General features: G+C 37.2%; 1 protein-coding gene across 2 annotated transcripts in view; it reads right to left on the minus strand.

Moving 5' to 3' along the window:
- The window catches only part of LOC121429816 (ras-related protein Rac1-like), a 50,274-nt gene extending 44,652 nt beyond the window's left edge, over window positions 1-5,622 (minus strand). The window contains exons 1-2 of one of the 2 annotated variants that reach the window (XM_041627055.1): window positions 5,497-5,622; window positions 414-603 (exon numbers count right to left, since the gene is read on the minus strand). The gene's annotated coding sequence lies outside the window, so the exon portion shown is untranslated. Of the gene's footprint in view, window positions 1-413; window positions 604-5,462 lie in introns of both variants that reach the window. The other variant, XM_041627056.1, reaches the window with a different exon arrangement.
- Between the last annotated feature and the right edge of the window lie 412 nt (window positions 5,623-6,034).

Genomic DNA, 6,034 nt, shown 5'->3' on the forward strand with positions numbered 1-6,034 from the left:
TGCGACCTCTAAAAGTTCACGACAGACTCCGCCATCACCACGATGTTGTAGAGAAGTGGCCTATCGTTGATCGCAGTAGTGTCGTGCGCTGGAACGTCATTATCTTCTTTTCCTTCCTCCGATTATGTCGGAGATCAAAACAACTCATCATCTTCTTCCTCCGCTTTTGTCGGAGATCAAAACAAATTCTGCCATCAGTGTAGCTTGCAGCATTTGTCCACGCGCCGGCCACATACAAATTTTAATGTATTTTTTTGTTTTTTAATATCTTCCGATCCGATATCCGAACCGGTTTCGACTTTAGGAGCAAAACTTCTGAACCGAACTCCGATCCCGTAACTGCTCTAACTTACAACATTACAGCAGACCAAGTGATAAATATATATATGTCTAGGACATGAATCTGAATTTACCTTGAGATGAAAAAGAACTTTGTCTCTTTTCCCCAGCAACGGAGTGGTAGCAGGTGGAACCACAGATCTGATGGAAGTCTCCTTCGGAACCTAGATTAGGATTACAGGTGAGTGGTTTCCTACGACCTCAGGAACCGGTGGTATTGAAATTCAATGAATCGGGTCTCAACAAAATGGCACCTACAGTTTCCTGGATGAAACGGAATATGGGAAATGGGTTTGAAGAAACCACACTATAATTATTTTGTACTTTTTTTTCATTTTACAGAAGTGTAAATTACTGATGAACTACTTTACACAGACATACATGTATAATTCAGGGCACAACAAAACAATTGCAGCCATTAAATATTCCTAATTTACCTAAACAATGCAGGGCAAACACAGTCGACCTTTCCAGGTCAATCTTTTATAATCGACCTTCCACCAGTAAATCAAATGATTTTCAATCTAATTATGAAACACACAATGTGTTTACCAAAGCATAATATCAAATTTCTATGATTTTTTTTTAGATCAAAACCATACTTGTACATGTACATTCTAATACTCTCCAGAAAAATAGGTGAAACAAAAGAATTGTATCATTAAAGTAGACTCTCATACAGTTCTATTATTGCTTTGTTTCTGGCATTCTATTCATTCTCATGATTTTACTCCAATGAGTACACAGCAAAAAAAAATGTTCATTATCAAAAAAGTATGTCCATTATCACTAATAAGTAATATTTTCCAATTTAGGTAGACTTTTAACCATTTTAACCAGGCAGTGAATAGGAAACATTTCCATTTTAATTTTTTTAATTGAAATTTCTGACTATACATGTGTACAAGTAGGTACTGTATGCTCATTGAATGCAATGTAAACAACAGAAAAATGGTTGATAATAATTGAGAAATAACATGGAGTCTATCAAAATTCTTTTCTTTATATAAAAAAGCAAAAGCCTTTGATATCAGATGGATGCATACAAAGTAGCAACTGTATTTTCTAGCCTTGGCTTGAAGCAAATTCTGCTTCTTGGAGAAAGCTTTTAGTGGTCACAGAATCGGTATGTACTTGTATGTACAACGTCAACTTGACACAATCCTTAATATTGAGCTTGCAACAATGTGTTGTTGAAACCAAAAGCAAATCTATGTAATTGCTCAAGGTACAGTGTTGGCAACGGTTACACAGAAGCAAACGCTTCAGTTCATTCCTTAAAATTTTCTTGTTCTTAGATCGGACATTTGCATTTAAATAAGGGAACGAACTGAGAAATCAATATTGGAAGAACCCAGATGGAAAATTTTAGAACTTGCTTGACTTGGGAACACACAAGAATTATCATAAGTGCCATGATTTTATTTCAAAGTTTGCGTGATGAGATATCAATCAAACAGTTAATATCACATTGAAAACAATTACATGTAAAAGCAATGCCAGCAGACCGAGCCTGGAGTGTGTGACAGTTAATGTAAATATAATATGTAATTGGCACCAACATTTTATGGGGTAAGAAATTGAGGGAAGTTTGGATAGACTGAAGAATACATGTAGGAAATAAGTTTGAAACATACATGTAAATTCATGATGCTGGGTGTTTAGTTATACATCATGAGACCTGGTAAAAATCTTATGACAACTGGGGTTCTGAAAACTTTGAAACCCCAAAGTACATGTAAATGATGATTCTGAATTCAGTCAAATTCATACATGCCCTTTCTAGATAATTGCATGACAGGCTAAAATTATGGCATATTATACATGTACAGTGTAGGTCTAAATCTTTTGAAAATGCTTTTTCGCCATGATTTGCCAATTTTTTTATAAGTTATTCATTTCTCAGTTGTAAAAGTATAAATGTCTTTGAAAGTCACGAAAATAGTGTAATTTGAAAGATATTCTTGCTGAACCAAGGACGTTATAACTTGATTGAATGCTTAACAGATCTAAATCAGGATTCTACGACTGGTCTTTTTTCTGGTTCAGATATGTGCTTGAATTGCATGCAATCTGTGTAGACATTTAATTGTGGGTCAACTGAACAGTGGGGAGGCTTGAAAATGGGAGGATTACACTCATTCAATGAACAAGGTTATAATATAACCTTGTTCTCAGTTATATCTCCATGTGTGACAAAATAAGGGTGGCAATGTTTGGCCTATTTTCTCTTTTTCTTTGGGGCAAATGCTTGATTTTTTTACACTGACAGTTTCCATTAAACCTGTTAATTCATACTGTTTGGCTCTTATCTAAATTTGATTCTTTATATCATTTTTTCTTAATTAAAAATAGAGATAAAAAATGAAAATTTTCTTGCCATATTACTTTCCACCAATAGAGGGCGTACACAAAAATATGCCCAAAATTCAAGTTTTTGAGCGCTCTGGTGAATACAAAAATTATTCCCACATTACTAATGATAAATAAATTAAAACTGTATGAAAATTAGTAATTTTGGTCACAAAAGTGATATTTTAATGATTTTTTAGAGTGTGTGCTCTATACAGCATTGGCATACCATAGTCCTACCTGTAGATTCTCCACAGGCCAGATGGTAGCAGTGAACAAGTGGAGGATTAGCTTTGCTGAAAAAAAAATCACTCAGAGTACTGACTAGCAAGTCTAGCATATTGTCTGTCTATTGTGCAATGTCAACAACATTGTGCAGATACTCAACCAGACAATCCAAACACTGCATGGTTTCAAATGTCTGAAGGCCTAGGCTAGGGATCAGCCTAACAATCGCATGATCATTTTCCATAATACTTTAATAGTAGCCAAGATGGCATAACCAGTGGTGATTTTTTTTTCTTGCAGTTCCAAAAATAATTTCTTGAAAAAAAAGTCAGATATCGTTAAGCATGATTTTTTCAGAACAAGTCAAATGAATTTATTTTGTTAGGTCTAGGCCTACTTGTAAATTCACTTTTACCATCTGCCAGCAGGAAATGGTTTTCCATGTCTTATTTACATGCACTTGAATTGAGGACATGATGAGTGCCAGACGCTTTGAGAGATTTATTTTTAGGTGGTAAACTAGTTACATGTTGGATCTCCAACTCTTCAGACACTTTTTTTACACCTGTTCAAGTTCAGTTCACTCTCTCCCTCTCTGACAAGACTCAACTGATCAACATTAACACGCAAATCGCGCGATTCGCGTGCTGTCGCCAAGCGGAAGACAAAGAAATCAAGATGGCGACGTAAACACACCCGTAAGCTCTTCCCATCTTTTCATAACAAATCTCTCGTTTTTTTAATGAATTCTTCTTTAAAAATGAAATCAATATCGCAGAAATGTTGGAAATGAAGTTGGACCCCATGTATGATGGGGTGTCCAAACTTCGCGCACTTTTCAAAAATATTCATCAGGCTTAATTTTGTCCACAAATTATTCATAATTTATACAAAACCAATTCAAGAAATAGTTACCACATTGACGGCAAGATCGTAAAATATAAAATCATGGACGAAAATGTAAAGTAGGTCACGGGGTTTCGCCGGTATCGCGATCTCAAAATTCTATTCCGATCGGCGAATGCGGGACGAGCTGGAAAACCGTTCAGAAAAAGTGTGACCTAACTTCGCGCACCAAAGCTTTTGTGGAGATTTAAACAAAGACTCAAGCTCAAAAAGTGAAATATTTATATCAGATTGATGGCAAAATGCTATGGAATCGGTTAGTACCACATTTAACTCACATTTTTTATGATTTCTGCTTGTAAAATGGTGATATCGTGATGCTTGTTGGTTTCTTCAAAACGGGCGCTAACGGTGACAAATTTGCCGATCTTTTGCCAATATTTTCATGAATACTGGACTAATCCTAAAGAAACTTTCAGCGAAGGGTAATTTTAGGTCGTTTTTCACATTGATGATGTCAGATTTTAAGGATATTGGCTAGTTTTGGAGATAATGACCGTCCGCGAAGTTTGGACACGCGCGAAGTTTGGACTCACTGCCATACATGTTTTAGGGCTAGATCTTTTAGAGGGAAAGTAGAATTCTCGGGGGCGAAAGTTTCTGGTTTTGTACCCGTATGTGGGGAAGCATAGGAAGGAGTACCAGGCGTTAGTGGGGAGTGACTCCATACGTACAGTATTTAACTTTCACTCCCCAAAACGCCCCAGGCTAATCGCGATAACGGCGAAACCCCTTGACCTACTTTACATTTTCGTCTATGATTTTATAGTTTACGATCTTGCTGTCAATGAGGTAACTATTTCTTGAATTGGTTTTGTATAAATTATGAATATTTTGTGAACAAAATTAAGCCTGATACATATTTTTGAAAAGTGTATCATACATGTTATGCGTTATGTTAGGTTCCCTGACCCCCTGTCCCTGAGACTGAGTCTCCTTTCGCATGGCCTATGGCTATGGCTAGCCTGGGGCGTTTTGGGGAGTGAAAGTTATATACTGTACGTATGGAGTCACTCCCCACTAACGCCTGGGTTTCCTCCCTATACTTCCCCACATACGGGTACAAAACCAGAAACTTTTGCCCCCGAGAATTCTACTTTCCATCTAAAAGATCTAGCCCTAAAACATGTACATGGGGTCCAACTTCATTTCCAACATTTCAGCGATATTGATTTCATTTTTAAAGAAGAATTCATTAAAAAAACGAGAGATTTGTTTTGAAAAGATGGAAAGAGCTTACTTCCGTGTTTACGTCGCCATCTTGATTTCTTTGTCTTCCGCTTGGCGACAGCACGCAAATCCTTCACCAGTTTTGTTGCTCGCCTCTGTCAATAATCTAGAGCTAAGCCTAACGGTAACTGTTCGTTACTTCCCATTTAACCATGGACCTGAAGTCGGTCCATGATTGATTTTAACACTCAAATTAGGCAAGCATGAACAGCGAACTGGAGTGCCACTGGCACTGGCAGTACCCAGCGAAGTGGCAGTTGCCTGGCGCGGCGCTAGCACTGTAGCAGTGCGTTGTACGCCTAGACTCTATGCAATGAGCAAAAACTGTGCAAAAAGTCAATTTTCGGTGGAATCACGACCCGATTCTAGACTCCTAAAAATCTAACTCAAACATGAAAACCACTCACTTTCAACTTCTGATTCTATATGATCACAACATACCTGTCTCCACGTTAAACTTTACACAAAAAGTGAGAAATTCCGTAAATAATTATCCTGGAAATCGGCAGATTGAGGGTTGGGCGTCTCACTTTCGCTCTGTGATTTGTGATTTTGGGCCGAGGTCACATTTTGTCTGCCATGTCGCGTGGGGGCGCTAATCCAATGCTGTTTTTCTGCATTGAGTTAATAGAGCTATTCCAACAAGGTATTTATTACGCTCTGATCATAAAATATGATAAATTAAAATCAGACTATCAAAACATTGAAAATTAGCATTTCTTTCGTTGAAACAGTTAGGCCTATGCATGTATTCATGAATATGCAATTAGGGAGCTGATCGTTATCCATTCACATTTAATTTTTACCTTCATTCAAATTTCGTCCTCGAAGAATTAGGGTTTTGCTCATTTTGACTCTATCATCATTTTCCAGCCTGGAAATACGGCCCCTTCAATAAAGAGAATATATTCCAAGCCAATGGTATTGATTGGCAATGCGACAAGGATGTGTGATGTCACATGTGAACAACTTTCCCTTT

Source organism: Lytechinus variegatus, chromosome 16 (assembly GCF_018143015.1).
Source record: "Lytechinus variegatus isolate NC3 chromosome 16, Lvar_3.0, whole genome shotgun sequence".
Lineage (NCBI taxonomy): Eukaryota > Metazoa > Echinodermata > Echinoidea > Temnopleuroida > Toxopneustidae > Lytechinus > Lytechinus variegatus.